Source organism: Pogona vitticeps, chromosome 2 (genome assembly GCF_051106095.1).
Source record: "Pogona vitticeps strain Pit_001003342236 chromosome 2, PviZW2.1, whole genome shotgun sequence".
In the NCBI taxonomy this organism is placed as follows: Eukaryota; Metazoa; Chordata; class Lepidosauria; order Squamata; family Agamidae; genus Pogona; species Pogona vitticeps.
Window position 1 is genome coordinate 3339627 of NC_135784.1, and position 11493 is coordinate 3351119.

Consider the following 11493-nt stretch of genomic DNA (forward strand, 5'->3'; position numbering starts at 1 on the left):
TTTATACCACTGCCCATCTAGACACAAGTCTACTCTAGACGGCTAACATTAAAAATATAATTAAAACAGTACATAAATTAAAAAGCAGGAATAGTAATATGGTTCAAGATGGGTGAAAAATAAAAAGAATCAAGTGATGACAGGAGGGAAAGCCTGCCTAAAGAGCCAGGTCTTACGTTGGCTCTCAAAAACACCCAGCAAGGAGCAAGACAGATCTCTGAGGGCAGATTGTTCCAAAGCTGAGAAGGGCTGGTGTATTGTTGTTTCTCTCTGGGCCTCCCTCGGCATTAAGCCCCTCAGCCACCCTTCCTGGCTAGAATGAGTGATTCAGGTAGATCTAGGTGGGAGAAGGCCTACCGCTAGATATTGAGATCCTAAACCATTTAGGGCTTTATATGTCATCATATAAAGCCCTAAATGATCATATAAAGTGTGGTGGCGCTGCGGGCTAAATCACAGAAGCCTGTGCTGCAGGGTCAGAAGACCAGCAGTTGTAAGATCTAATCCACGTGACAGAGTGAGCTCCTGTCACTTTGTCCCAGCTCCTCACCAACCTAGCAGTTCCAAGGCATGTAAATGCGAGTAGATAAATAGGTACCACTTTGGTGGGAAGGTAAAACTGCTTTCCCTGGTCATGCTGGCCACGTGAAAATGGAAACTGTCTTCGGACAAGCGCTGGCTCTAGGGCTTGAAAACGGGATGAGCACCGCTCTCTAGAGTCGGACACGACTGGACTAAATTTCAAATAGAACGTTTACCTTTATGTCAGCATTAACACTTTGAAATCAATGTGGAAATGAATGGGCAGACAAGGCAAGGCAGCCAGAGTGGGGGAAATATGCTGATATTTTCTTGTCCCACTGAGAAGTCTGGCCGCCACATTCTGCACCCTTCCACATCAGTCTCAAAGGTAGCCCCACGTAGAATGCATTGCAGTAGTCTAATCTCGAGATTACAAGTGCATGGACCAGAGTGGTGAGCACCCCACCATCAAGATAGGGACTTAGCTGGGCAATCCAGTACAGATGGAAATAGGCAGAGCAGACCACTGACGCCACCTGGGTTGCCATGGTGAGCACCGGATCCAGATGGACCCCCAAGCTGCGAACCTCACTCTTCGTGGTGAGAGTTACTCCCCCAAAAGAGAGGGAGTTTCCCAGACCACCAATGGAGGGGCCACCTACCCTCAGGACCTCCGTCTTGTCCAGGATCAGCTTCAGTCCATTCTCCTGCATCCATTGCAGTACAGCCACCAGGCAGCACCGAAGGGATGGAACGGCATCCACTGTGGTTGGAGAAAATGAGATGTAGAGCGGGGTGTCGTCACTGTACTGGTGGCACGATTTCCCACAACCCCTGATGACCCCACCCAGCGGCCTCAAGTAGATATCAAACAGCATTAGGGAGATAATCAAGCCCTGTAGAACCACACAATTGAGGCTCGATGGAGCCGAAACACTCTCCCCAAGTTGTATTCTCTGAGGATGGTCCTGCAAGAAGGATCGGAGACAGGCCAGCACCAGACCACCGAATCCCAGCTCGGAGAGCCTCCTCAGGAGGATACCATAAAAGGCAGCTGAGATATCGAGGAGGACCAACAGAGACATTTTGCCCCTGTCAGCCTCCCTCAGTAGGTCATCAAACAGGGCGATCAATGCTGTTTCCGTGCCATGATGCTGCCTGAAGCCTGACTCGAATGGATCCAGGTCATTAGTTTCATCCAAAAGAGCCTGGAGCTGGTTAGTCATCACCCTCTCTACCACTTTGCTAAGGAAAGAAATATTGGCAACGGGCTTAAAATTGCCACCATTGTCCGCTGCCAAACATGGTTTCTTCCTTATGGGCCTACAGTAGTTAAGTGTTTTGTTCACTTTATCAGGCATCAAGATACAAATACACAAGAAACAAATGATTGATTTATAGAGTGTTCCCAGACAAAAACACACCCATAGGGATAGCAGCTCCGTTGGTACTTTCTCCGCAGAACCCCATAGCAGGATTCCAGAGACCAGCAAGAGAAAAGGAAAAAGAGAAATCCAACTCAATGAAAGGTCAAGTCTCAGAGCTTGAAGGATAAAGGAAGAGGACGCATCCAGTGAAACAACTCATGGCCTTCTTCAATGGCAATATGATTGATCCTATTTGCACGGTTCTCATGCAGTGACATCTGGAGATGGTTTGTCAGAGATCTGTTCATAAAAGATAGAGAGACTGAGTTGTTCTTTTAAAAAACTTCTGTATTTGTTTGTTTTTCTCTGTGCGTTTTTTCATGGCCATGGAGGGTGTTGGTTGACTGAATAAATGGTCATGGCTGGAGGAAGAGTTTGCAGAAGGAAGACGTTACCGATCATGCAGGTACCTGTAACTGCTTAACATTGGGTGACATACCAAGCCATTATGGTGGTACGTTTTAGGTATTATTAGTTAAACTTAAGCGGAGGACACCATCTTACTAGAAGGAAGCACCAATGACTTGAACTGAGTTTTCGGAGCATGAAAGAAGAAAGCACCAAAGCAGAACTGCAGTTGAATGTTAAGAGGACCAAAATCTTGACTACAGAAGAATTATACAACTACACAACTTTGACTTTGACAATTAAGAAATTAAATTAATCAGAGGTTTTGCTTAACCATCAATTCAAACAGAGACTGCTACCGAGAAATCAAATGAAGACTGATACTAGAAAGAGAATCAATGAACAAAATATCATCCACCCTCATATATTTTTGATCACCACTTAAAGGTGTGAAAGCCGGAGAGTTAAGAAAGCTGACAGGGAACACCTTGAGGCATTTGAAATGTGGTGCTGGAGGAGAGCTTTATGGATTCACTGGAGTGACAGAAATATGAACAAATGGGTCCTAGATGGAATCCAAGATTCCACAGAATGTCCATTTCTCTAAGTGCTCCTGCCACTCCTGGAAACTCCAGGTGGGGGGAGAGAGCTGGTAATGGCAAACAATTTCTTGTTCAAGAATTTCTTATCCTTGTGGATGCGTGCAACTTCTCATTTTTCTTGGCTGAGGTGGGGAGAGTCTCTCTTGGGCCTAAATCCATTGGGGGTTTGGGTAGCAAGGTATCCGGTTATTCCTTCTGTAGGCAGAGCACAATGCAGGAAAAAGCCTGCAAGTAATAAAAAGATGTTTGCCCAGGCTCACCACTTTTCCTATAACACACAGGTCTAGTGCTTTCTGTTGCTCTAGTTCAAGTAGAAAAAGTAGTTCAAGTAGAAAAGTAGAAAAGATAGGGAGGGCCAAATTCCTGTTACTCTGACACCTGGTTAAAGGATATTGGCAGATCCCATTGAGAGCAACTGATTAGGAAAAAACTGCTTTTGTCACCCCATGGGGTTTATATGAATTCACCTGCATGCCATTTGGGCTGCATGGGGCAGCTGCTATGTTCCAGAGATTGATGGTCAAGTTGTCAGAACCTGTATGAGGGTATGTGGCCACTTACATTTATGAAATACTGATAAATAGTGACATGGGAAGAACACATAAAACATTTAAAACGTATTAAAGGAATTGCGGAAAGCCTGTCTTAAGGTCATCCCTTCTAAATGTAAAATAGCCAGAAAGGGGGTAAAGTTTTTAGGTTTCCAGGTAGAACAGGGAAGAATTCAACAGGTACTGTAAAGGACAAGGTAGAGAAAGTTTGAGGTTGGCCTCCTCCCCGTAGAAAAAAGGAAGTACAACAATTTTTGGGTCTAGTGGAATATTATAGACAATTCATGCCTCACTTTGCAGAAATTGCAGCACCTCTTACTGACCTCACTAAAAAGAAGATGACCAGGAAGATTGTATGGGTTAGTTGGGAACAAAAGGCTTTTGATCAATTGAAGGAAGTGTTAAGTACGTTACCTAGTCGGTATGCCCCTGGTTTTAATATACCTTTCTTGGTACAAACAGATGCCTTGGACAGAGGAGTAGGAGCGGTGTTGGCCCAAATGAGAGGAGTGGTGGAGTATCCAGTAATGTACATTAGCAAAAAGCTGACAATTAGAGAACAGAAATATGCAACCATAAGAGAAGGAAGCTTTGGCAGTGAAATGAGCAGTGCGAACTTTGAAATATTATTGGTTGGGTGTGGGAGTACGCCATTATGTTTAAGTGAAGCAGTTACATACACCAGCAAGCTAGGGAACTTATGTTATATGCCATATATGGTAATGTTCTACTACCCTGGGCATGCTCAGTGAGAAGACATGTTATGTAAGTTTGTATACTGTATGGCGATTGGCTGTGTATACTGTATGGCTATTGGCTGCATAACCCCTGTATTGGAGGACATTTTGTGTTGAAAAAAGAAGGGCTACAGGCGTGCAGACAGGAGCTTTTTCTCCCCTCAAGCCACAATACACCACGGCTGACTGTTAGGCTCTGGAACCCATTTGGCCCTGATTTTTGTGTCCTGTGTGATTCTTTCGCACCTGTGTGGCGGCCGGACCGCCGCATCTGGTGCCCCGTGTGAGGCAAGGCCTACTCCACTGTGTGAGGCCTACTTCACAGCATGAGGCCTACTTCACAGTTTGAGGCCTACTCCACTGTGTGAGGCAAATTTTGGACCGGCTGTTCAGGTAGAAGGCCGTCTTTCCCCCTACTCATCACGCCCTGCGAGGGTTTCTGCGCGTGCATTCATCTTCGGATCCCGGTGAGTAGGACTGTGAAAATTAGAACACACAGACCATGGGTTGCTCTTCGTCATCAGCCCAGCAGACCTATGTTGAGGACGTACAACAACTTCTTTCCTCATAGGGTCAGAAAGCCACTAAAGAAGAAATAATTGAATTAGTTAAGGCTCTCGCCCGTTTTTGCCCTTGGTTACCGGAAAAAGGCACGTTGGACTTGGAAAAATGGATAAAAGTTGGAACCACTTTTCAGAATCATCCGCAGCTCCCTTTCCGGGTCCTTTTTACCTGGTGCAAGATTCGAGCTTGCTTGGCGGATGTCATTCCAAAAAATATTCTCTTCAATAATCAATGGCAAACTGTCGCGGTTGGTGGCGATGTAGTTCTGCCGGTGCTTTTACCACCAGCACCGACTCCCACAGTTGGGGACTCCTTTTACCTTGAAAACTGACCGCACCCCTTTACAACGGTTGAACAGGATGAAGGACACCAATCCTAGGTTAACGAGATAATATTTAAGTTTACAATCTTTTGCATTTAAGGTACAATACAGTGGGGTCTCGACTTACGAACTTAATCCGTATTGGAAGGTGGTTCTTAGGTCGAAAAGTTCGTAGGTTGAATCTGCATTTCCCATAGAAATGCATTGAAAACCATTTCATCTGTATCTGCTCTTTTCCGTCCATAGAAACTAATGGGAAGCTGCTATTCTGCCTTCTGCCACTAGAGGGGGATATTTTTTCTTTTTTCCCCTTAGGTGCAGGAAACGAGGAGGAAGGCAGGGAACAGTTTGCCAAGCACTTTAGAAATCTTTTTTTTTTCAACGAAACCAATTTTAAATCATGTTTTAAAGCATGTTCTGCTCATTTTTTTCAGCACAAAGACACACAGGCAGGCTTTTTAGGTGCTGAGGAAGCCTCCCCAAGCCTCTTCAGAGCCAGCCGATCAGCTGATAGGCAGGGAGAGGAGGGTGCAGGGGGGGGAAGCACAAAATGGCTGCCAGGCTCCCTTCTGGGTGTTGGCTTTTAGCTGTTTCCTGCTCTTTTTCCTGCTGTTTGGGGGCTACCAAGGCCTGGTAAGTGAGTTTCTTTTATTTATTTTTAAGTTTCTGACCCTTTTTCCCCTCCAGAAGCCTCTAAGGGGAGGGGGCACTTTCTTCCTGTTCATAACTCGGGGGAAGTTCATATCTCGAGTCCTTATTTCCCCTATAGGGTGGATTCGTAAGTTGAATTTTTCGCAAGTAGGGTGGTCCGTAAGTCGAGAATACCAATGCTAATGCTGATTATTTTTTCCAACAGGCTACATGGGAAGACCTAGACAAAGAGAGGATGGCACAGTATAATAACAGAGAAGTAGAGAAAGTAATGGGAGAAATGACAGGACTAGTGGTGGGAGAAAAAGGGGAAGAATCAGGAAAAGAAAGGAGGACGGTAGAGGTGTTCTTAATGACAAAGAAAGGGAGAAGACAGGAGAGACAAGGAAAGTGGTGGTGTGGGAAGATGTCAGAGTATAGAAATTTTATAAGCCTGAACCTGTATATGTGTTTCATTAACGAGCTGCCATTGTGCACAGATGTGAGAGTGCTGAATCACTCTGGACATGATGTAATGACTTGAAACCAGGAGAAGACCAGGTGCAAAGCATGAAGTCATCTGTTTTCTGATTGGACAAAATATGCCATGTATATGTATATAAGTGGACTGTGTGCTTGCTTCTTTCTCTTCCTCCACTATCACTTGCTGCCACACATGCTGTCAGTTTTTATAAAGAGTTCCTGCTGTGCTGTTAAGATACCTGCCTGTATATAACTGTAAATACGTGTAAATACAACTATCTTGCAACAAAGAAGAACTCATAAAGTGTCTTCAATAACTCTGCGTATTTCTACTGTTGCCAAAACCCTAACAGAAGAAAACAAAAAGAAGGGGAAGAAGCAAGAATGTTTAAAATACCACACAAAGGGAAATGGACAACAAAGAAGGAAATAGGATGAGATGTTCAGGAAAAGTGCCAAAAGGTTTGTGTTGGAAGGCTCAGCAAATTGTGGACAGTGTACAAAGCTGGATAAGAAGTTTGTTGTTTGGATGTCAAGGAAAGTTCCAATAGAATCAGAGAGCAACCTGGCGCTTAAGGAAAACTGAATGTGTGTCTGGAAAACTACAAAGAGTGTGGAAAATGGGGGAAGTTTGAATGTTCCCTATGAAGCTCCTGATCAACAGGCTTCTTATGGATGTGCCATGAATTTGTGTCCTTTACACCTCTGACAAGGAATTTATTTATGGCCTTAGAAAATATTGTACCTTAGTTTTAAATTATCATTTTTAATTATTTTTAAATTTATTTTATTTATATCCCGCCTATCTGGTCAAACGAGGATCACTGTAGGTGGCTAACAATCTTAAAATAGTACAATAAAAATGTAAATAACAGTTCTAAATCATAAAACACTACAATACAGTGCAAAAACACAAAACATAACGGAGTAAGGGAGAAAGAAAGAGGTCAGGAGTTATGTGATGGGAAGGCCTGCTGAAACATCCAAGTTTATAATTGCTTCTTAAAGGTACCCAGCGAGGGAGCCCCGCGAATCTCAAGAAGTAATTTGTTCCAGAGGCGAGGAGCCACCTCCGAGAAGGCCCGATTTCTTGTCTTTTCCTTCTGGGCCTCCCTCGGCGTTAGGCTCCTCAGCCTCACCTCCTGGCTCACACGAGTGACACGGGTAGATTTTGGTGGGAGAAGGCTTTCCACCAAGTATCGAGGCCCTAAACCGTTTAGGGCTTTATAGGTAAGAATCAACACTTTGAAGTCGATGCGGAATCAGATGGGCAGCCAATGCAATGAGGTCAGAGTGGGTGAAATATGTTGGTATTTTTTCACACCACTAAGGAATCTGGCCGCCGCATTCTGCACCACCTGTAATTTCCGCAGCAGCCTCAAAGGAAGCATAGAGCGCATTGCAGTGGTCTAATCTTGAGATTACGAGTGCATGCACCAAGGTGGTGTGCACCCCCACATCAAGGTAGGACCACAGCTGGGCTATACGCCTAAGATGAAAAAAGGCGATGCGGACCACCGACGTCACCTGGGAATCCATAGTGAGTGCCGGGTCCAGATGGATCCCCAAGCTGTGGACCCCATCCTTGGTGGGAAGAGTTACCCCCCAAAATGAGGGGGTTTCCCAAACCCCCAACTGTGGGGGCGCCCACCCTCAGCACCTCCGTCTTGTCCAGGTTCAGCCTCAGCCCGTTCTCCTGCATCCATTGCAGTACAGTCCCCAGGCAGCACTGGAGGGACAGGACGGCATCTCCTGCGGTAGGTGGAAAAGAGATGTAGAGCTGAGTGTCATCAGCATACTGGTGACACCGGGCTCCACACCCCCTGATGACCCCACCCAGCGGCCTCATATAGATGTTAAACAGCATTGGGGAGATAATCGACCCCTGTGGAACCCCACAATTGAGGCACCACGGGGCCGAGATGTTCTCCCCAAGCTGTACTCTCTGGGGGCGGTCCTCCAAGAAGGAACAGAGCCAGGCCAATGCCAAGCCACCTATTCCCAACTCAGAGAGCCTCCCCAGGAGGATACCATGGTCAATGGTATCAAAGGCCGCTGAGATGTCGAGGAGGACCAGCAGAGACACTTTGCCCCTGTCGGCCTCCCTCAGTAGGTCATCACACAGGGTTACCAATGCCGTCTCTGTCCCGTGGCACGGCCTGAAGCCTGACTGAAATGGATCCAGGGCATCTGTTTCATCCAGGAGCGCCTGAAGCTGATCGGCCACCACCCTCTCGACCACCTTGCTAAGGAAAGAAACGTTGGTGACGGGCCTGTAATTGCCAATTTCGTCCGCCGCCAAACTGGGTTTCTTCCTAATGGGCCTAATGAGTGTGTCCTTCAGGGCAGATGGAAATCTGCTCTCAAGGAAAGAGCCATTAATTATTACAGTGGCCCATTCCGTTGCTAAAGGCCTGGCTGATTTGATTAGCCAGGCTGGGCAAGGGTCCAAGGAGGAGGTGGTGGCACAACAGTGATCAAGCACCCTGGCCACAGAGTCAGGCGTGACAGGCTGAAAAGAGTCAAGAATCACCGGGCAAGATGGAGCGCTGGACATCTCTGCTCGACTCACTGTATTCAAAAAAGGAGAGAGGTCCCGGCGGATGGTCTCCACTTTTGATTTTAAAAATGCTGCAAATTGGTCCGGCGAGAAACTAGAGGGAGTCCGACCACTCAGACCAAGTCCGGAAAGGTCGCGTACTATATGGAATAACTCCGCCTGCTGGTTGGACGCTTCGCTTATCCGGTATCCAATTAAAATCCGTTGGGTCCTTTCTCCATTTGCGCTCTAGCCGTCTCCTGATCCGCTTCAAAGCCCAGAGGTCCTGGTTAAACCAGGGTGCCGGGCGGTCTCTACGGTGGAGAGGGCGCTTAGGAGCGATCATGTCTACAGCCGTAGCTGCAGCTGAGAACCAACCGTCAACCAGAGCGTCGACAAGAGCGCCAGCCAGGTCAGTCGTGACACCTCTCATGGCATCCTGGAATCCAACCGAATCCAGTAGCCTTCGAGGGCGGACCATGACAATAGGTCCCTGCTCCCTGCGAGGGGGGAGAGCCATTTTGAGGGTGCATTTTATTAGGTGGTGGTCCGACCATGACAAGGGTACTGACTCAAGGTCAGTCACCATCGGACCACTCTCGCTCCCATTAGTGAAAAAAAACAGGTCAAGTGTGTGGCCACCCACATGGGTGGGGCCGTTGACATGTTGGGACATGTTCAAGAAGGTCATGGTCTCCAGGAACTCAAGAGCTGGCCCGGAAATCTCTGCCCCCGCATGCACATTGAAATCCCCCAAAACCAATAGCTTTGGGGAATCCAACAGTGCCGCAGAGACAAAGTCCACCAGCTCCGGTAGGGAAATGGCTGGGTTGTGGGGAGCACGGTAACCCAGCAAGATCCCAATACCGTCCCTGGCCCCAATCGACACATGGAGGGCCTCTAGACCCGGCTTTATCACCGAGGAGTGCCTCGTAACCTCCAGGTTGGATTTATAGACAATGGCAACTCCCCCCCGACCCTCCAGTCTACCCTGGTGTTGGACAGCATAACCGGGTGGGCAGATGAGAGCTAGGGGGGGACCCCCCTCTCCGCCAATCCATGTTTCGGTTATGCATGCCAGGTCTGCATCCTGCTCCAAGATAAGATCGTAAATTACTTGGGCCTTGTTGGATACAAACCTGGCATTCAACAACACCAGGCGCAGAGTGGATGGACGACTGGACTAGCTACCTCGATACTGGGGGTTGGACACCATCTCAGAACAATGAACAGGTTTTAAGCATCTGTTCGTCATTCTTCTAACATGTGCAGGGACGGCGCCAATGCCATATCTTCCCCTACCCGTGACCACAGAGATGTTTTGGGGCCCCACGCTGGGAAGGCAGGCCTTCCATTCCATGACCGGGTGGAGAAAAGGAAAGAAAGGAGGAGAGGGGGAAGAGGAAAAAAGCAAAAAGGGAGAGAAGAAAAAAAGGGGGGAAAGAAAAAACTTGTGTAACTTAATATAACAGATCAAAAAATAATCAAAAAAATGATCAAAATCATAATCATATACAGGGCAACAAGGTTATAAATAATATACATACATTTAAAAAGAAAAAAGTAGCTAATTACAGAGTACACAATAACTATCCCCCACATGCTTCCCAGAACTGTCTTTCTCCACTGCGTGGTCTTGTCCTTAGAGAAATCCGGAGCAACACAGACTTATGATCTTCATTTAAGAGGTAGTGCTCATAGGTCTCAGTTTTTAGCTCGGGATACACGCTGTTGTGCATAAGGGGGTTCAGACACACAGGGAACCAAGATAGAAAAGGCTCTGTCCGTACTGTTCTGGATCCTTGGGGCTTGATTAAAAAAGCGTCCTTGCAAGCAGAAAAGCAGCAAGCACAAAAACAGCAAGCAAGGGAGAGGAGAGCTAGGGAAGGAAGTGCCAACATGGCGCCGGTGCGTTAGTGCTCTGCTGTTCCACCGATCTCACAGCTCCCTCCACTCCTGCGGGGCAGTATGATCTCCAAGTCCTGGCTGGCTCCGATCCCCACGCTCCAACCACCCGTCAGGGGATCCCACCAGCCACTGGTTGCCAACCGCCAGATCACCCTCAGGAAGGCTCCAAGATATCCCTCGGCCAGGCAGGTACCTCTGCGCCTCCGTGAACCGGCTCCACTAAACAGTCCAGAGGATCCCGGCGTCCCAAGCTACAGCCCCACTCGGCTCCGTCCACTGCGCCATGAACTCCAAGTCCACAGCCCAGCTGCCTGAGGTCTTTCCGGGCACCCAGCGTCAGTGTGGTCATGGATCGCTCTGCAGGGGGGCGTCTGGCACTAGTCCGCAGCGCCTATCCCTTCCGGAGACTGCCTCCGTTCCCATCCGGCGCTGACAATAATAATAAAAAAAGAGAAACCAAGAGGCAAACTGAGTGGATTTCTGGATGTTTTGTAATAATTTTGTCTTAAAAGTTCAAAAAGCAATCTTTAAAAGGCTTATTTAACAAGTAACTGAGTAACTAAAAGCCAAAAATATAAAATATACATGGAATATATGTAAAAATTACCCTCTTTCCCCCAAAATAAGACCTAACCTGAAAATAATCCCTAGTATGCTTTTCACGATGTTTATAATATAAACCCTACCCCAAAAATAAGCCCCACTTAAGTGAAACCCCACCCTCCACCATTGTACAGCAACCAGAAGATGACACGACTGTATTTGAATAAATGTAGATGGTTGTACATGAAGAAAATTAAAATATCCCCTGAAAATGAGCCCTAATACATTTTTGAGCAAAAAATAATATAAGACCATGT

General features: G+C 46.9%; 1 long non-coding RNA gene across 1 annotated transcript in view; it reads left to right on the plus strand.

Moving 5' to 3' along the window:
• The window catches only part of LOC144587337 (uncharacterized), a 194143-nt gene that overhangs the window by 145014 nt on the left and 37636 nt on the right, over nt 1–11493 (plus strand). The gene's annotated exons all lie outside the window — the stretch shown is intronic.